Source organism: Natator depressus, chromosome 6 (assembly GCF_965152275.1).
Source record: "Natator depressus isolate rNatDep1 chromosome 6, rNatDep2.hap1, whole genome shotgun sequence".
NCBI lineage: Eukaryota > Metazoa > Chordata > Testudines > Cheloniidae > Natator > Natator depressus.
In genome coordinates, this window is record NC_134239.1 from 126620474 (window position 1) to 126641458 (window position 20985).

Sequence of the window (20985 nt, forward strand, 5' to 3'; positions counted from 1 at the left end):
ATTATGAGACCAGAAGAGACCATTGAGATCAGCTAGTCTGACCTCCTGCATAACACAGGCCAAAGAACTTCCCTGAATTAATTCTTGATTGAACAAGAGCAGATCCTTTAGAAAAAACATCCAAACTTGATTTAAAAATTGCCAGTGATAAAGAATCTACCACAACCCTGGGTAAATTGTTCCAGCGGTTAATTATTCTCACTGTTAAAAAAAATTATGCCTTATTTCCAGTCTGAATTTGTTTAGCTTCAACTTATCGCCATTGGAACTTGTCATACCTTTGTCTGCTAGACTGACAAGCTCCCTATCAAATCTATTTTTAACAGGTTTGGTACTTATAAAATGTGATCAAGTCATGTCTTAACCTTCTTTCTTTGATGAACTAAACAGATTGAACTCCTTGAGTCCACCAGTATAAAGCATGTTTTCCAGTCCTTTAATCATTCTCGTAGTGCTGTTCTGAAGCTTCTGCAATTAATCAACATCCTTCTTGAATTGTGGGCACTTGACTTGGACATACTATTCCAGTGGCAGTCACACCCGTGCCAAATACAGAGATAATGTAAGCTCCCTATTTCTACTCAGTATTCCTGCTTATACTTCCAAGGATTGCATTTGCCCTTTGGCTACAGTGACACCTCTGAGCCCATGTTCTGCTGATTTCTACCATGAACCCTGAGTCGCTGATTCCCAGGTGAGAGTCCTCCATCCTCTAAGGGTCGCAGAAAGTCTCTGTTCCTAGATGTACAATCCTACATTTGGCTGTATTAAAACATGTTATTTGCTTGTGCCCAGCTTACCAAGTGATACAGATTGATCTATATCAGGGACCTCTCGGCTTCTATGGAAAAAGCGGCATATTGTTAATAATTAAGGGTCTGATCTTTTTTCAAAGGCACTGAGTACCCACAGCTCCCATTGACATCAATTGGAGTTTTGGGTGACCCGCACTTTTTCAAAGGCGAACCCTAATTCTTTGCTGGAATTCATTAGAATTAGGAAAAGCAAGCAAAACGTAATAGACCTTGTTCCAGTACACACGTATTAACAAAGGATGACGTTATCTTGGAGATCTCAGAATAGACGAGTAACAGCTTAAAAATATCCCTTCATTCAGAAACTATCATTCATTAGATGCGTCTAACTTAATAAAAGACAACACTTATATGCAAAGAAGGCATTACCCAAAACGGATGGAAAGATGCCCACTGAAATCATTGGGGAGTCTTGGCTCACATGTCGGAGGCATTTTCAATAGACACGATGCCATTCATTGCTGAGTCAGCAGCCAGCATGGGACTGAGGTGCAGTGAAAAGGTAAGTCGGGGAGGCTGCGTGTAGTGTTCCACAGAGGGGTCTGTCATGACTGCCTTGGAGTAAACCATTGTTGATCGTCTGCCATCTGCTTTTAACTCACCTTGGTCGGACACGGCCTGTACTGCTTTTTCATAAGTGAGTGGGGGGAGCTTCTTTCGGCTGGGATTAAATGGGCAGGGGGTAACAAAATGCCGAGTGCCTCCATGTGGAACACCTGCTGCAAAGATATTTGTTAACTTTGCTGCGGTTATTAGTGTTGCAACCTTCAGTGGAGGAGGGAGAGACAGTGTGCTCCTAATGTCGGTCATGAGCACGGCTGATTCGCACAGGGCTACTGACATCCCGATGCCTTCTAGCTGCTCGTGTGATGGATGGTTTTAGTGACACTGGATGGAGCAGCGTCTTTCCCTTTAAACTCCACAAAACTTCCATTGTCTCGGGGTTTGCTCGCAAGCTGTTTCACTGTATTCTAAGCCAGTGCATAATCACAACGGGCTAGACTGGGACTTGGATTGTGCACCCACACCAAGAAGTAAAACTCTCACTTACACACCTGTGTGGACTACCCGGAGTAGGGGTCCAGGTATGCCTGTGTAAGTGCATTTCTGTGTGCCTGGCTACGCCTGTGCGTACCTGTGAAGGCCCTGATTGACCGCTCCCCGCACAGGACAGCACAGCTGAGCCATGGTGTGCGGTGTCATAATTTTCTGCTTGTATAGGCCAGGAGTAAATTACTAATCACCCTTCCATCTTCCCAGCTGCCAGGAGCAGGGAGGGATTGTTACTCAGAGCTGTCTCTGGGCTGTCCTACCTCCCATGGCTACTCCCCTTGTGGAGGGCTTTCTCTGAAGGCACCATCTAATCCAGGGGTGGGCAAACCTTTTGACCCAAGGGCCACATCGGGGTCCCAAAACTGTATGGAGGGCTGGGTAGGGAAGGCTGTGCCTCCCCAAATAGCCTGGCCCCCACCCCCATCCACCCCCTCCCACTTCCCGCCCCCTGGCTGCCCCCCTCAGAACCCCCAACCCATCCAACCCCCCCTGCTCCTTGTCCCCTGACCACCCCCCGCTCCTAACCACCCCCCTGGAACCCCATCCCCTATCCAACCCCCCCTGCTCCCTGTCCCCTGACTGCCCCGACCCCTATCCAACCCCCCCTTTCCCCCTCCCGACCGCCCCCCCCCACAACCTCCGCCCCATCCAACCACCCCCTGCTCCCTGACTGCTCCCTGACACCCCATGCCCCTTATCCAACCCCCCCGCTCCCCAGCCCCTTACCATGCCTCTCAGCAGCACTGCCCGGCTGGAGCCAGCCACGCCGCCACTGTGGTGCCCGGCCAGAGCAGAGTGCTGGTGGCACGATGAGCTGAGGCTGCGGGGGAGGGAGGACAGCAGGGGAGGGGCCGGAGACTAGCCTCCCGGCCGGGAGCTCAACAGCCGGGCAGGATGGTCCCGCGGGTCGGATGTGGCCCACGGGCCGCAGTTTGCCCACCTCTGATCTAATCCAATAGTGACAGTGGCTTTGACAAATGTGAAAAACCTTATTTTCCAGATTTAAATGCATTCCCATAAAACAATGAAAATGTCTGATCAGGGCTTGATTTATGTTTCTTGCACACCCAGGATTCCCACTCAAACCAATGGGAGTTCCGAGGACTAGCTCAGACACTCTGTGCCTTGCAAAGAGAGATGTCACCTGACTATTTCCTGTTTCACTTCTCGCTTGTGTTCAACTCAGCGGTGCAATGGAGTTGACCACCACTGAACAGTCCTTGCCTTCAGATTAAAAGAAGTTGGCTGATACATTTTGCAAATATCATTGCAGTAGTTACTGGTTCATCAGGTTACTGTGATCAATGCATTTGAAACACTGAATATTTCAAAATAATATCAGCAATCTGGGTGTTCACCCCAGCCCAGGAAATGGTTTCTGTGGCTCTCCTTTTGCAGAATAACATGGGAATGTGATGTAGCATTTCTCTCCTTATGTTGCTTGGAATCTGTTTTTATTTTCCCCTTTAAGCATCATATTACCAACAGCCGTCAGCTTACCACCAATAATGACAAACGACGGATGAGACTTTTCTCTTTGCCACTGGCCAGCCCTTCAGTTTGTTCTTTGTAAAGGGGTAGTTCTGTATTTTCACAAGCTTCTTACTCCTGCTCTTGTAACTTGGATTTCAACAGAGTTTAAACAAAAGTGATGCATGTCCTTAATGATCCTGATTTTATCAAAACACATCGTTGTGTGACCTGGGGCAAGTACTTCCCATCTCTGGGCTCTGTTCTCCTCCCATCTTCTGTCTGCCTTGTCTAGACTGAAAGCTCTTCAGGACAGGGACTGCCTCTTTCTGTGTGTCTGCACAGCATCTCACATAATGTGTCGTTGAGGAGGATGAAAGTCTCGTGGGAGAAGAACATCAAATTGGAGTAGAGGGAAATGATCTCAGAGTTGGGACCCTCCTTCCAGATGATGTAATGGTATCCTCTCACACTGAAAATACTTCTTCAGGGGAGTGGACCCCAGTTATTAGGAAGAGACAGGTAATAGTAATGGGGGATTTGATTTTTGGAAATATAGATAGTTGGGTTTGTGATGACCAAGAGAACTGCCTGGTGAATTGCCTGCCGGGTTCTAAGATTGGGGACCTCTCGAGATATCTAGGCAGGCTTATGTGCAGTTCTGGAGAGGAGCCAGTGGTTGTGGTACATGTAGGTACCAATGACACAGGGAAAGGTAGGAGAGAGGTCCTGGGGGCCAAATTTAGGCTGCTAGGAAGAGATTAAAGTCCATGATCTCCATAGTAGCATTCCCTGAAATGATTCCAGTTCCATATGCAAAGCCAGTTAGAAAGGCAGAATAACAGGGTCTCATTGCGTGGATGACATATTGGTATAGAGAGGAGGGGTTTTAGGTTTATTAGGAATTGGTGAACCTTTTGGGAAAGGAGGAGCCTGTACAGGAAGGATGGGCTCCACCTAAACCAAAATGGAACTAGATTGCTGGCATGTAAAATTAAAAAGGTCATAGAGGAGTTTTTAAAGTAAGGGCTGGGGGAAAGCCAACAGGTGCAGAGTAGCACATGGTTTGGACAGAGACATCCTTTAGGGGAGGATTTATTAAAGGGGATACTCTAAATCCTAATACAGAGGAGAGGATAGAGGTTGATAAAGTACTGGTAGGAACTGAAGAGAAACACTCAAGTGAAAGAGTCCCATTCAATTACATCACATGAAGGCAGACAACTAAACATTGGCACATTTTATAAGTGCTTTTATACAAATGCAAGAAGTCTAAATACTAAGATGAGTGAACTTGAGGTCCTGGTATTAAAGGAGGAAATTGACATAATAGGCAGCACAGAAACTTGGTGGAATGATGATAATCAATTGGACACGGTAATACCAGGGTACAAAATATACAGGAATGACAGAGAAGGTTGCTCTGGTGGGGGAATGGCACTATATGTGAAAGAAAACATAAGCAAAGCAAACATAGTTGTAAGCAGAGTCCTGCTGCGAAATTTGGGTGTTGCTGGCAAACACAAGATTGCTGAGAGATGGAAGGCAATACCTTACCAAGTGATGGAAAAGCTGGGAGATCTGCCAGATTACAAGATTTAACCTGAGAGGGGGTCGGGGCAAATAAAGGCGGTACATAGAAACCTCCTACTATCTGTGGGGGAATTGGTAGGCACCCCTTATGGAATGGACCATGACATGGGACCTGGACCAAATCCACCACCCAGCCCGCGCAGTGGGCCCTGTGGGGCTAATCCACCTTTATCTAGCACACCTGAGAGCGAGTCTGCAGAGGACAACACTACCATTGAGTACCCTAGAATGGAGACCAGATTCTGGACTCCTTGCAAATTAGATACCATCAGATTAGGCCTGAATAAAGACTGGTTGGGTCATTACAAAACCTAAACTTAATTTCCCCCATACTAATGTCTCCCTACGGTTACTCACACCTTCTTGTCAACTGTCTGTAATGGGCCACTCTCGTACCAGTTCAAAAGTTATTTCTCCTCCCTTGGTATCCTGCTGTTAATTGATTTATCTCATTAGACTGACCTAACACGTGGTAAAGCAACCCCCATCCTTTCATGTATTTCATAGAATCATAGAATCATAGAATATCAGGGTTGGAAGGGACCCCAGAAGGTCATCTAGTCCAACCCCCTGCTCGAAGCAGGACCAATTCCCAGTTAAATCATCCCAGCCAGGGCTTTGTCAAGCCTGACCTTAAAAACCTCTAAGGAAGGAGATTCTACCACCTCCCTAGGTAACGCATTCCAGTGTTTCACCACCCTCTTAGTGAAAAAGTTTTTCCTAATATCCAATCTAAACCTCCCCCATTGCAACTTGAGACCATTACTCCTCGTTCTGTCATCTGCTACCATTGAGAACAGTCTAGAGCCATCCTCTTTGGAACCCCCTTTCAGGTAGTTGAAAGCAGCTATCAAATCCCCCCTCATTCTTCTCTTCTGCAGACTAAACAATCCCAGCTCCCTCAGCCTCTCTTCGTAAGTCATGTGCTCTAGACCCCTAATCATTTTTGTTGCCCTTCGCTGGACTCTCTCCAATTTATCCACATCCTTCTTGTAGTGTGGGGCCCAAAACTGGACACAGTACTCCAGATGAGGCCTCACCAGTGTCGAATAGAGGGGAACGATCACATCCCTCGATCTGCTCGCTATGCCCCTACTTATACATCCCAAAATGCCATTGGCCTTCTTGGCAACAAGGGCACACTGTTGACTCATATCCAGCTTCTCGTCCACTGTCACCCCTAGGTCCTTTTCCGCAGAACTGCTGCCTAGCCATTCGGTCCCTAGTCTGTAGCGGTGCATTGGATTCTTCCATCCTAAGTGCAGGACCCTGCACTTATCCTTATTGAACCTCATCAGATTTCTTTTGGCCCAATCCTCCAATTTGTCTAGGTCCTTCTGTATCCTATCCCTCCCCTCCAGCGTATCTACCACTCCTCCCAGTTTAGTATCATCTGCAAATTTGCTGAGAGTGCAATCCACACCATCCTCCAGATCATTTATGAAGATATTGAACAAAACCGGCCCCAGGACCGACCCCTATATTTATACCTGCTCCTGCATCTTTTACTTCATACATCTGATGAAGTGGTTTCTAGCCCACGAAAGCTTATGCCCAAATACATTTGTTAGTCTCTAAGGTGCCACAAGGACTCCTCGTTTTTTCTTTCTATCTCAGACTCTGTGCTTGCGAGAGGGGAAGAATTGCCTCTTAGAGACGCCCAGCTGGTAGAGTGAAATTTCCCCAGGTCACTGGGTGGGGGCTCGAGCTGGTTTTGGTTATATTGTTGAAAAGGAACCCCCTAGATATTGAACCCCACCCTTCTTGCTGCTCACTCCGACTGGCAGAAGGGTTACATAGTAAAAATTTTAAATGACTCAAACTGTACCATAGAATCTCTATGGATAGAAATTCCATGCTTGAACAATAAGCATATGGCAGTGGGAATATACTACTGACCACCTGAGCAGGATTGTGACGGTGATTGTGAAATGCTCAGGGAGATTAGAGGCTACAAAAACAGAAAACCCAATAATAATGGGGGAGTTCAAGTCTCCCCATAGTGACTGGGTACATGTCACCTCAGGACAGGATGCAGAGATAACATTTCTAGACACCATTAATGACTGCTTCTTGGAGCAACTAGTCTTGGAACCCACAAGGAGGGGGGCAATTCTTGATTTAGTCTTCAGTGGCACACAGGATCTGGTCCAAGGTGAATATAGCTGAACTGCTCAGTAATAGCGACCATAATGTAATTAAATTTAACATCCTTGTAGGGGAGAAAATACCAACGAAACCCACCACAGTATCATTTAACTTCAAAAAGGGGAACTCCACAAACAGAGGAAGCTAGTTAAATGGAAATTCAAAGGAACAGTCACAAGAGTAAAATGCCTTTAAGATGCATGGAAATAATCAAAAACCCATAAAGGAAGCAGAAATTAAATGTATACTCCAAATAAAAACGAAAACCAGTAAGAAGACCAAAAAAAAAAAAAATCACCACGGCCAAATGACATAGTAATAAAAGAGGTTTGAGGCAAAGACGTCTTTTAAAAATTGGAAGTCAAACCCTACTGAGAAAAGCAGAAAGGAGCATAACCTCTGGCCATTCAAGTGTAAAAGTGTAATCAGGCAGGCCAAAAAAGAATTTGAAGAGCAACTAGCAAAAGACACAACAACTAACAGCAAAATGTTTTTTAAGTACATCGGAAGCAGGAGGCCTGCCAAGCAATCTGTGGGGCCACTGGACGATCAGCGTGCTAGAGGAGTGCTCAAGGAAGACAGGGCCGTTGCAGAGAAGCTACATTAATTATTTGCATCAGTCTTCACTGCGGAGGATGGAAAGGAGATTTCTACACCTGAGCCATCCTTTTTAGGTGACAGATCTGAGGAACTGTCCCAGATTGAGGTGTCAAAAGAGGAGGTTTGGGAACAAATGGGTAAACTAAACAGTAATAAGTCACCAGGACCAGATGGTATTCACCCAAGAGTCCTGAAGGAACTGAAATATGAAATTGCAGAACTACTAACCGTGGTATGTAACCTATTGCTTAAATCAACCTCTGTACCAGATGACTGGAGGATAGCTAATGTGACACCGTTTTTTGAAAAAAAGGCTCCAGAGTCTATTTTGGCAATTACAGGCTGGTAAGGTATCCGGCAAATTGGTTGAAACAGAACAGAATTATCAGACACATAGATGAACACAGTATGTTGGGAAAGAGGCAACAGAGCTTTGGTAAAGGGAACTGATGCCTTACCCATCTATTACAATTCTCTGAGGGCGTCAACAACAACCAGGTGGACAAGTGTGATCCCGTGGATAAAGTGTAGCTGGACTTTCAGAAGCATTTGACAAGGTCCCTCACCAAAGGCTTTTAAGCAAAGTAGGCAGTCATGAGATAAGAGGGAAGGTCCTTTCATGGTTTAGTAACTGGTTAAAAGACAGGAAACAAAGGGTCGGAATAAACTGTCAGTTTTCACAGTGGAGAGAGGTAAAGAGCAGAATCCCACAAGAATCTGTACAGTGACCAATGCTGTTTAACATATTCATAAATGATCTGGAAAAAGGGGTAACAGTGAGTTGGCAAAGTTTACATACAATACAAAATCAATCAAAATAGTTAAGTCCAAAGCTGACTGTGGAGAGTTACAAAGGGATCTCACAAAACTGGATGATGGGGCAAGAAAATGGCAGATGAAATTTAACGTTGATAAACGTGAAGTAACGCACATTTGAAAACATACTCCCCAATATACATACAAAATGAATGGGTCTAAATGAGCTATTATCACTCAAGATAGAAACCTTTGAGTCACTGTGGAGAGTTCCCTGAAAACATCTGCTCAATGTGCAGTGGCAGTCAAAAAAGCAAACAGAACATTAGGAAAGGGTTAGATAATAAGACAGAAAATATCATAATGCCACTGTATAAATCCATTGTATGCCCACACCATGAATTATGTATGCAGTTCTGGTTGCCCATCCCACAAAAGATGTATTCGAATTGGAAAAAGTACAGAGAAGGGCAACAAAGATAATTAAGGGTATGGAACAGCTTTCATTTGAGGAGAGATTAAAAAGCTGGCGACTAAGGGGGGGATGTGATAGAGGTCTATAAAATCACGAATGGTGTGGAGAACGTGAATAAGGAAGTTTTTATTTTAACCCTTCACATAACACAAGAACCAGGGGTCACCCAATGAAATTAACAAGCAGCAGATTTAAAATGAACATATGAAATACTTCTTCACACAACACACAGTCAACATGAAGACCTTGTTGCCAGGGGATGTTGTGAAGGCCAAAAGTACAACTGGGTTCAAAAAAGAACAATTTAAGTTCATGGCAGATAGGTCCATCAATGGCTATTAGCCAAGAGGGTCATGGACGCTACCCCATGCCCTCGGTCTCCCTAAACCTCTGCTAGGAGCTGGGGCTGGATGACAGGGGGTGGATCACTTGATAAATTGCCTTGTTCTGTTCTCTCTGTCTGAAGCATCTGGCACAGGCCACTGTCGGAAGACAGGATACTGGGCTAGATGGACTATTGGTCTGACCCAGTGTGGCCATTCTTATGGTCTTCTGGGGCCCAGTGTTAGTTTGTAACACATCCAATAATTGAATTATTCTTGTATGTTATTCCGCTCTTGGATTCAGATTCCTGTAGAATTGTCAGTGCTGGGTGGGGAGAGGAAGAGAGTGGTCAGGGAGCTAAGGGTTACTCTCTGCTTCTTCTGACACATATAGATTAAAGGAGCCTAGTGGCTGTTCTAATTTATGTTGTCATGCAAGCGTCACTAAGGATCCCGATACCAGCTGGAGCACAGTGCCCTTTGGTCATATCCCCTGCGCTGGGGCTGAGCAGGAGGAGGTGACATAGGGGCTGAGATTTTGTTGGCTGAGATTTTGCCCACCGTAAGGAATTGTTAACTGATGAGATCCAGCTGCTTTCTGGACCCTTTGCCCCTTGGCCTTTCATTCTCCAGAATCTTTAATCCCCAACTCACCCACCCACCCCCGACCCCGATATACTGGCGACCTCCTAGTGCCTTTAGACAAACATGTCAAAGCTGATATCCCAGGTACCGGTACATTCTCTCTGCCTTAGACTGCTCGTAATTTCATTGCTCTTTGTGCCTCCAATTATCCTTGAATTTTCTAGCCGTACCTTGGTTTGGGCTCGTTGGACAGGTGTGATGGTGTAAGGCTCTCCATTCCGTTCCAGAGTGCCTTTCTATTCGTTCCAATGAACAGTTCATCTAGTGCTACATTTGCATAGTCAGTGTCTCTGCAAAGTTCTACACAAGGGCCAGTTCTGCTATGGCTCCTGCTGCCACTGGTTTCTGGATTGTTCATTCCCACCTGTAGCGGGGTGGTCACCCTGCTCCTGCCAGAATGGGATAAAGCAGCCCCAGAGAGGGCTGCAGAGAGGGAAGCTAGGCTGATTAGGAAAGCAGCCAGAGCTGTGGTCAGCTTAATCAGGGCCCAGCTGGCCCTTATAAGAGGGCAGTGGGCCAGAAGCTGACACAGTCTCTCTCTGACTCCAGAGACAGAAGGACCTAGCTACCTGGGAGGGTACCTAAGGAAGCAGTGCTGGGGAAGGGCAGAGGGAACTGAGGAGCTCCAGCCTAGTAAAACCGCAGGCTGCAGGCCTAATTAAAGGCCTACTAAAGGTACCAGGGCTGCAGATATAGGCAGAGGCAGCTGGTCCAACCCCCCTTGCCAATGATGAGTGGTTTACAAACTGCAGTCTGCCCCAGGGAGCGGGGGCTAGATGATGACTGGCAGTAGCCACTGAGGTAAGGTGGGGATAGAGGGTTGGGGGTTCCCCTGAATGGGGAGACCCAGATTGTGGGTTGCTGCGGTAGGCAGAACCCCTGGGTAAAGGGCACCGGGGTCCGGGAGGGACACGGGGCCCAGCGGCAGGTGAGACATAAGCCGGCAAAGGGCGCTCAGGGGCTGGAAAGAGCTAATTCCCTGGACAACCAGCAGGTGGCGCTGTGCTGGTGGCCACGCCCGCCACCCCACCTCACCAGTAGTCCAGTCTTTCCCCTATTTTACTCTGTTCCCAAGCCTATCTGAGAACCTTGGTTGCTTTAGTTCACACCTTACTGGTTCTGCTAATTCTTATGAAATACACTCTTTCTAGGAGATGATGTCGTTAGTTGTATAGAGGCCCAAGATGCGATCAGGGCTACATTGTGCTAGGTGTTCTACATTGAATCCAGTCGGTCTGTACAGATTGACACCAGCTGAGGATTAATTAATTCTTTTAATTAAAAATGGTAGGCCTGGGTCTCTGAATAATGACTCCTTCAGGCTGGGAGGGAGTCATTAATAGTCCAGACAGTCTTTTTCTGTAATGAGGCTCTGGGAACTTCTGGTGGTCCAAAGTGTAGGATTGATGCCTTTTTATAAGCAATTCTGCAGCACTCATCCAATTTCTGTAGTGCTGTATCCAGGTTACTTTTTGTCAACCTCAGTCTTAAATGTGATTGTTTAAAAAAACCATCCCCCACTTCCACCTTCCCCACTTCTTTTGCAAACAATGAAACTTGGGGTGCCAAATTCAGATCTGGTGTAAAAGGGTTCAGCTCCACTAACTTCAGTGTATTGTCTCCTTACCCCCAAATCTGAATTTCTCCCTTAAGCTTTCCTCTGGCTTCATTTGCTATGAAACATATCAGAAATCAATATATGAACTTCCTCCATTGTTATAAATGCTAATTAGTATTAATATTAGTCTGGTAGTACCCAGAGGCCTCAACTAAATCAGAGCCCCATTGTGTTAAGTGGTGTACAAATATATAGCAAATAACACTCCCTGCCCCGTAGAGCTTCCAATGTATGAATCCATTCTTTAGCAACATTTTTACACAAAGTTCTAAGACTTGTATAGAAAATATTTTTGCAGTAAAATTGTGTGTGCTATGGAAACTTGTTTCCTCAAATTTTTGTATAATTTCCTAAACATTTCTAAACCTAAACACTTGTAATGGTTTATTATATTCTAAAATGTCCTATGTAATTTATGTGGTATCTGTGTTGGGTATGTTTGATTCCTTGTGTTTAAAATTCAGTTTGCAAAGCAGAAGTGTAATAAAAGATGTCAAAGGTGTCTCAGTAACAACTCCCTACACAGGTTGTCAGCAAGTTTGCTACTTCAGCTTCCCAGCACAGATCTCCACCATTTGAGCTAAAGGAATAAATCCATTAGTTGTTAGCAATAGTAGGCTGTTGTCCTGCAGTGGACCAGTCACTAGAGGGGGACAGAACACACTCTGTGCTGTTTTGGTACAGCTATAGAAACCATTAGGAGATTAATAACAAACATACAACTCCTCATGACATGATTACAATGAGTCAGAAATGATGAATGAAATATAAACAGTTTCTTCAAAGAACATGCCGGCAATAACTGGGAAGGCTTGCTATGCAGTTCTTTCCGTGCTGTGCTTCTTACTATAATATTCATAGATTCCCAGGCCAGAAAGGACCATTGTGATCATCTAGTCTGACCTCCTGTATAACACAGGCCACAGAACTTCAAAATAATTCCTAGAGCAGAACTTTTAGAAAAATATCAATCCTGATTTAAAAACTTTTCAGTGATGGAGAATCTATCACAATCCTTGGTAAATTATTCCAATGGTTAATTACTCTTAGTGTTTAAAAAAGAAAAGTACACCTTATTTCCTGTCTGAATTTGTCTAGCTTCAATTTCAAGCCATTGGATGGTGTTAGACCTTTCTCTGATATATTGAAGAGCCCATTATTAAATATTTATTCCCCATGTAGGTACTTATAGACTGTAATCAAGCCTATAAGTACATTAACCTTCCCAGTTGTAAACTAAATAGATTGAGCTCACTGAGTCTGTCACATATCTTATAGTTTCCTTATCCTTTAATCATTCTTGTGGCTCTTCTCTGAACCATCTCCAATTTATCAGTATCCTTCTTGAAATGTGGACACCAGAACTGGACACAAGATTCCAGCAGCGGTCACATCAGTGCCAAATAGAGGTAAAGTAACCTCTCTAATTCTACTTGAGATCCCCCTGTTTATGAATCCAAGGATTGCATTAGCCCTTTTGGCCCCAGCATTGAACAGAGAGCTCATGGTCAGCTGATTATTCACCATAAACCCCACCTGTCTTTTCAGAGTCACTCCTTCCCAGGATAGAGTCCCCCATCCTATAAGGATGGCCTACTTTCTTTATTTCTAAATGTATACCTATACATTTAGCCATGTTAAAACGCATATTGTTTGTTTGGTCCCAGCTTACCAAGTGATCCAGATTGCTCTGAATCAGTGACCTATCTTCTTTATATTTATTACTCCCCCAATTTTTGTGTCATTTCAAAACTTTATCAGTGATGAATTTGTTTTCTTCCAGGTCATTGATAAAGATGTTAAATAGTGTAGGGCCAAGACCTGATCCCTCTGGTTCCCCACTAGAAACACCCATTGGACGATGACTTCCCATTTACAATTACATTTGGAGACCTTTCGGTTAGCCAGCTTTTAGTCCACTTAATGTGTGCCATGTTAATTTTGTGCCAAGGCTCCCAGCATTCCGAGGCCCAACGAAGACAACAGGAAATGAAGAAATGGGAAAGGAGGAAAGAATGTGATGCACTCCAGTTCTACAATCCAGATCGGCCTCTTCCACCAGGAAACATTTGCCTCTACTGTGATAAGATCTGTGGGTCCAAGACTGGTCTTATTAGCCACCTGAGGAGCCACCAGCAATAACTGGCTATCATTTAATGGAAGACTTTCATCCTTGAACTCTGAGGGATCGCTGACTATGTTAATTTTATATCTTTCTAGTTTTTTAAATCAAAATACCATGCAATACCAAGTCCAGTGCCTTACACAAGTCTAGCTATATTACTTCAACACTAGTATCTCTTTCAACCAAACTTGTAATCCCACCAAAATATCAAGTAGATTTGACAGGATCTATTTTCCACAATCCCATGTGGATTGGCATTAATTACATTACCCTCCTTTAATTCTTTATTAATCTAGTTCGATATCAGCAGCTCATTTTTTTGGCCTGGGACCAATGTCAGACTGAGAGGCCTATAATTACCTGGGTCATGCCATTTACCCTTTTTAAATATTGGCGCATTTCTGTGAACTCTGAATAGTGGGTAGAGCCACAAATCCCAGTAAGTATGGATTTTCATACAAATAGTTTGTCATTTTGTTTTGGCTCTCTTTGTGTTCATGCACGTACTTGTAAACTCTGGGAGGACAGCCCTTCTGATTGTTACAGTGAAAAATGACTTCTGATTTCTAGTGCCTGTAAAATACCCCTGACCTTAAACAGTCTCCTTCTGATGACTTTTCCAGCAAAACGGTGTCATTATGGATGAGTCAGCGTTGATGAGGAAATGTCAACTAGCCTGCCCAGCAAAGAGGAACTAGTGTGACATATTGGGCCATCAACATACACAGGACTGGGAACGTCTTCAATCAGTCTTGGGTAATGTACCATATCTGAGCACACTTTTAAAACTAGAAGCACATAAACTATTTGCAACAGCTAATCCCATGTAACCCATAAAACTTGTGTGCCAAGCAAGCTAAACTAGGTGGCAGGGAGAAACTGGGTTGATGCTGGGGTGAGGTAGCTGCATGACCTCCTTCACAGAAACTGGAACTCTAGAGATGTCGAAGATGTGTCTGGAGATGTATTCGAAGCAGCACGGTATTTGCCATTTTCTTAATGCCTGTAAGCAGAGAAGGAGAATCCACCACCCGTACCTACTGATGGGAGCTGAGTGAACTGGTTTTAGGGGAAACCAAACTGAGTACACTCATGGGCCTTCAGTCCAACCCTGGCACCCCAGCCTTTATACTGGATCTCAAAAGTCCCCTCTCCTAAAATAGAAGTCACCCACATGCTTCTGCCCAAGCAGCACTATCACTGTCACAGACCTTGTCAGGTGCCTCTTCCAGGCACCCACCTGATTGCTATGAGGGGAATCCAAGCATCTGATCCCCAAGATCCCTGAGTGTGTTAAGCCTCTTGGAGCCTGAACAGAGTCCAGTCACTGCCCCAATCTTGGGGTCCCTCAGCACAGTCTCAGGGCTCGGACACTCTGAGAACTGGAACCCTCTGTCCAGCTGCCTAGCCCCTCTGGGTGCAGTGGTGACCTGTCAGATCCCTCATACTTAAACACACCCTCTCCCAGAATCCCATGGAAAGGTTTGAGCCCTCTGGGTTACCGTTTTTATTCTCTGGAGGCTTGTGGTATTTCTGAAGTTTATAACAAGTGCACACGGGCACACACACACACACACTGCACAGAAGTCTCACACACTTCCTCTTTGCCTTAATCATATAAAGCCCAAGAGAGAACAGATCATTTAGAAAACAATAAACATCCTAACCGCAATGCGCCTCACTAGCTCACCCTTCCTTTGGCAGTCCTTGGGGACCATCTGGGCTCAGGAAATAACTCCTTGCCTCATGAGGTTGCTACATGCTGGATTGTGTCTCCCTCATGGAGCCTTTTCCCCCAGCTTCTTTTCTCCTTTTTCTTTCCTGAGCTGGCACCAAAATGGCCAAAGACCCAGATGAGTCAGTGCCTTCCTTTGTTTATAGTCTTTAGTCTCCTCTGTCAGCTAATGTCCTTCCCCACGTGACCAGCGATTTCTGCCAGGTGAGCTTGTTGCCAAGGCGACCTCTGCCATGGCAAACCGGTGCTCCTGGGTGGGAGCTATCTTTGGGAGTGGCCGATCATCAAAGTTTACTGACTCTCTGTGGTTCTGTTGCCCCCAGCCTTTGGCATTTCAGCTCAACATGAAGGCAAACAGGCAGCTGAGAAGGCAAGAGTCTGCACATTCAAAATGGAGTGTGCAGCATAGTAAAGATAAATAGAGAGTTCACGATCTCGCACAGAATCCATAGACCATGCAGATCCATAGACCATTATTTCTATGATTCCCAAATTGTGACAACCCCACAAACAAGAAAGCCTTTGAATGTTTGCTTATGAAAAATGGTTGGTAGACTGCTCAGCTGCAGACAGCCTCACCACAAGGCATGACAGAAATGAACTGGAAGGACTTGGACAACTGGCGGCCTCAAATGTGCACTCAGCATGAAAGGACGTTGTGTCTGGAGAACAGACCCTGTTGACTTAGAATAAAATACCTGCTGCTAACTCACTGCACAGCACTTGCCAACACCTTGGTGTGGATCCCAGAAGTGATAGCTTCCAAGACTACATCAATTACTGTTGTAGGTATAGCATGGGGCCAAGGCAGCATCTCTGGACCTGTGCTTCTGGCATCCAGAGTGGCCTCCATTAAGTCACATGGGGTCTTGGCTCTCAGCTCTCTTTTGAAGGAGCTCTTTGGTCTTACTGCATGGAACTGAAATGTCTGCCTCTAGCCCCAACTGCACCATCCCCCTATTCATTTAGAATTAATATGTGCACTATGCATGAGACTTACAAATCTTTAAATGACTTGAATTCTCATAACCAGCCACTGAAAGAAAGGTGGACTTTAGGGACTGTATTTTGGAAGGTTTCTTGGTTTCTCTGATGCTTTGTTTCTGGGTTTTAATCTCTGAGGTCATTTCCATTCTGTCTGTGTTATGCAACTGTACAGGTTAGTCTGGAGTTTGTTTGCACTTCCGTATGCTGGCTGATTGCCCTGTATTCATTACAGCTTCTAATGCTCTTAGCCAGTGTCCAACCTCCATGACTCGTAACCTTGGAGTTACCTTTGACTCCGAGCTTTGTTTGTACGCCCATAACTCTCAAGGCACCTAGGTTACTTATTGCTGTATTGAGATTTCCTGTATGGTAAGAGAGGTTTCCTGTATGTCAGTGAAAATGTGGGTTTTTTTCACTCAACTCTGCTGGCAAAGTGCAGCTGAGCCACTGTGGATAGTGGGGGCTGTAATCTGCTGCTGGCCAGGACAATTCCAGTGTGCCTAGTCAGTATGGATCACTAGCTCCTTGGAGCAATGGGGGTGGAGGGTAGTTGTGCTTCTCTGAGGTGTAATTCCTTCCTTGCTGATGTGCTGTCCTAGGAGCAGCCCACCAGCTCGCTACACTTACACAAGGTGAATAGTAATGGTACAGCCTAACCTATGGCTTCTATCCCAGTAATCATGGTCCTATCACACCCACTGCCCTACCTGGGACTCTTCAGCACTTCCTCCTGTTCAGCTCGTACAGCCTGGGCAGTTCCAGGGGGTTAGAGCGAGAGAGAGGCCCCACAAAAACACCTTTACTTGACGCTAGAGGATTCCTTACTCTCCCAATCCCTTCTGTACGTGTTAATTCTCAGTGGCTGACAGGCCCCTGTCGCTGGAGAAAAAGGAAACCTCTGAGGTGAGGACATCACAGTCCGTTTTCTGCCATTCAGCAAACAGCTTGTTGTCTCTCCGACCACAGAATTCCATGGAATAGTCACTTGTGTTCTGCCAGGAACATAGGGTGAAGCCTCGAACCCGAAAAAGGCCTTTCTTTGATGTAAACCTTTGACCTCATGCTGGGAAACGCATCAAAATCTTCAGGTCTAATACACCGACTGGGTTTCTGTGCTACCTGCTAAAATGTCAGAGTCCGACAGTAATGTTCATAGAATATCAGGGTTGGAAGGGACCTCAGGAGGTCATCTAGTCCAGGGGTCTCAAACTCAAATGACCACGAGGGCCACATGAGGACTAGTGCATTGGCCTGAGGGCCGCATCACTGACACCCCCACCCCTCGCTGCCCCTGGCCCCGCCCCCACTCCACCCCTTCCATGAGGCCCCGCCCCTGCCCCCAGGGGGAGCAAGAGGGGTGCAGGGTGTGGCGGGGGCTAAGAGCAGGGAGTTAAGGTGTAGGAGGTGTGCAGGGTGCAGCAGGGGGCTCAGGACAGGAAGTTGGGGTGTGGGGTGCAGTACAGGTGAGGGTTGTGGCAGGGGGTCAGGGTGTAGGATGCGGCAGGGGGCTCAGGGCAGGGAGTGCAGGAGGTGTGCAGGGTGCGGCAGGGGGCTCAGGGCAGGGGATTGGGGTGCAGGAGAAGTGTGGGGTGCGGCAGGGGGCTTAGGCCAGGGGGTTGAGGTGTGGGGTGCAGGAGAGGTTCGGGGTGCGGGCTCCAGCCCACCGCTGCTTACCTAGAGCAGCTCCAGGGTGGCAGCGGTGCGCACCTGGGCCAGGGCAGGCTCCCTTCCTGCTCTGGCCCCAGCCCTGGCCCCGCTCCGCTCCAGGAAGCAGCTGGAACCACATCTCTATGGCCCCCGGGGGCGGGGGGAAGAGCTCTGTGTGATGCTCTTGCCGCTCCTCCAGGTACCTCCCCCAAAGCTCCCATTGGCCACGGTTCCCCGTTCCCGGCCGATGGGAGCTGTGGGGGGCAGTGCCTGGAGGCGAAAGCAACGCACAGAGCCCTCTTCTCCACCCCCGGCAGCAGGGACTTGCTGCCGGCTGCTTCAGGGAGCGGTGCGGGGCTCGTGGCGCCACGGGGGGTAATCCCACGGGCCGGATCCAGCCCACGGGCTGTAGTTGCCCACCCCTGGCCTGGGGGCGGGGAGCTTGGCAGGCCGCAGGAAATAGCCCAGCGGGCCGCGTGTTTGAGACCCCTTATCTAGTCCAACCCCTTGCTCAAAGCAGGACCAATCCCCAGTTTTTGCCTCAGATCTCTAAATGGCCCCCTCAAGGATTGAACCCAGAACCCTGGGTTTAGCAGGTCAGTGCTCAAACCACTGAGCTATCCCTCCCTGCAAATGCTTCATTAAATCCTTTCAGGAAAAAACCTTCTAAAAGCTTCTTTCTGTGTCTGACATCTGTTGTTTGTATTAGGCAGACTTATTCAGTGCCCCAGGTGTTAGTCATTTTGGTTGGTAGTAGGGTGACCAGATGTCCCAATTTTATAGGAACAGTCCTGATGTTTTGGCCTTTTTCTTATATAGATGCCTATTACCCCCCACCCCCATCCCGATTTTTCACCCTTGCTATCTGGTCACCCTGGCTGGTAGTGAAGCTGGCTGCTTCAGGCAAAACAGAAATTTTAGCTTACTCAGATGCTCTTTGCACCAGAGCACAGCATTTCCCAACATACCATTCTGTGCAACATGTATTACCGCTAAACATGGGAATCCTGAATTTCTGTGCCAAGAGGTAAATCATGGAGATTATCGAGTGTCAAGGGATTCTGGTTCAAAAGCAGGCCGTCTGAAGCTTCATTTGTGATTCACAATCACTTAAAACCCTAAAACTACACTTCTGGTTTTCTTTACGTGGTTTGGTGTCTGTAGTGCAATGGGACCCTGACCCTGATTGGGGCCTGCAGTTGCTCCTGAAAATATAAATATTTAATTATATGATCTGGCCACTAAGTAGAGCTGCTCAAATTATTTATCACAAATAATAACTAGCCCCCTTTTTGATTTGCAAATTATTTGTGAACCACTCCTGATTTCTGGGACTTCATTTGCTCTTTGTAAGAAATCGCTAGGTGGGTTTGATGAATAATTTTCAGGCCTTGTGCATATGGAGAGCTAATGTGTGGCAAGCCTAGGTGTGAATGTACGGTGCTGTAGCTTGCCACACAGTCCCTGGCTGCGTGGACCCTATTACCATGCACTAAAAATTGCATAGTGTGCTTTGACCAACTGCAGTTTTAAACAAGTGCAAAGCAAAGTGCACGACAGACCTTTTAGTGCACAGCAGGTGAGACCACGGTCGATTTACACCCTGGCTTCCCACGAAGTCTTTCTGAGGACAGGCCCTATGGATTGCTTGCTTGCTATTTGCTTCACGTGGTGGGTATTTGGTATTCATGGGGTATGACTGATCACCTGAGTCACATGGTATTGTGCTCCCTGATTGGATGAGTGAAAGCTTTTTAAACAGGAGAATCACAAATAGCAAAAAATGAACAATAAAAATGTTGTAACAAAATTTTGCATGAGTTTACCCTATATAAGCTTTATACAGAGTAAAATGGATTTATTTGGGGTTTGGATCCCATTGGAAACTGGGTGTCTGGATACTGGAGACAGGAGTACTTTTGCTAACCTGTTTTCAGTTAAGTCTTCGGCTTTGGGGACGCGGTTCAGACCCTGGGTCTGTGTTGCAGCAGGTTAGCCTATCTGGCTCAACAAGGCAGGGTTCTGGAGTCCTAAACTGGCAGGGAAAACGGGCTCAGAGGTAGTCTCAGCACATCAGGTGACAGTCCCAAGGAGGTCTCTGTGACCGAACCTGTTACAGTAGTGGTCTACCATTATTTGTATTGTGGGAGCACCTAGGAGCCCTAGTCATGGCACCGGTCCCCATGGTGCTAGGTGCTGTATAAACACAGAACAAAAAGAGGGTTCCTTCTCCAAAGAGCTGACAATCTCAGTAAGGCAGAGCAGGATTGCACTTGAAGGATCTGATTCTACCACCCTGCGATCAGGTGTTCACTCCATACCAGCCCTGAAGGGGTTAAGGTGGCTCAGACGAGGCCAACTAACCTTCACAGTTGCACCTGGAGGGAGGCCCAGAGATCTGTAAATTGCTTATGAAGACCAGCTGCGGGAGAAGCTGGGTAAGGACTATAAAGAGAGGAAGTCTGTAATACCAGAGGCTGCAGGGGGAGAGTCTGCAGTCCTTGCTGGGAGTAGAGAGGTGGGAGGAGGAAAGCTGGGGGGGGATAAGTCCAGGGGTCCTAGTCCTGGAAGAAAGGTCAACTCTGGAGAAGTTGTGAAGGTGAAAGCCTGAAAAGCCAGGGTAGGAAAGAAGCCCAGAGAAACAGCAGCAAGGAGTAGGACTTTGCAGACCTTAGCTGCTGGTTATAGGGTCTCTGGGCTGGAACCCAGTATAGAGGGAGAGCCTGGGTTCCCCTACCAGCCACAGGGAAGTTGTGCAGGACTGTTGGAGGCACCATCTGGACAGCTGGTCGGGTGAGAATTCAATACCCTGGAAGGGGAGAATACATACTGTGACCTAGCCGGAGAGCTGAGTCTCAAAGAAGGAGCACTGCAAATTATGGGAAGAAAGACCACCTCACTGACAGAGCGACCATCAGCAGGGGGTGCCATATGGGAAGGAAGCTGCTATGCCATGCCTGGCCAGGAGGAGGTGTTCTTGCAATGAGTGGAAACC

At 46.5% G+C, this 20985-nt stretch overlaps 1 long non-coding RNA gene across 1 annotated transcript in view; it reads left to right on the top strand.

Annotated features, from left to right (window-relative positions):
- The window catches only part of LOC141990241 (uncharacterized), a 348636-nt gene that overhangs the window by 278293 nt on the left and 49358 nt on the right, over nt 1-20985 (top strand). The window contains exon 3 of the long non-coding RNA XR_012640115.1: nt 14245-14377. This is a non-coding gene — a long non-coding RNA (uncharacterized LOC141990241). The remainder of the gene's footprint in view (nt 1-14244; nt 14378-20985) is intronic.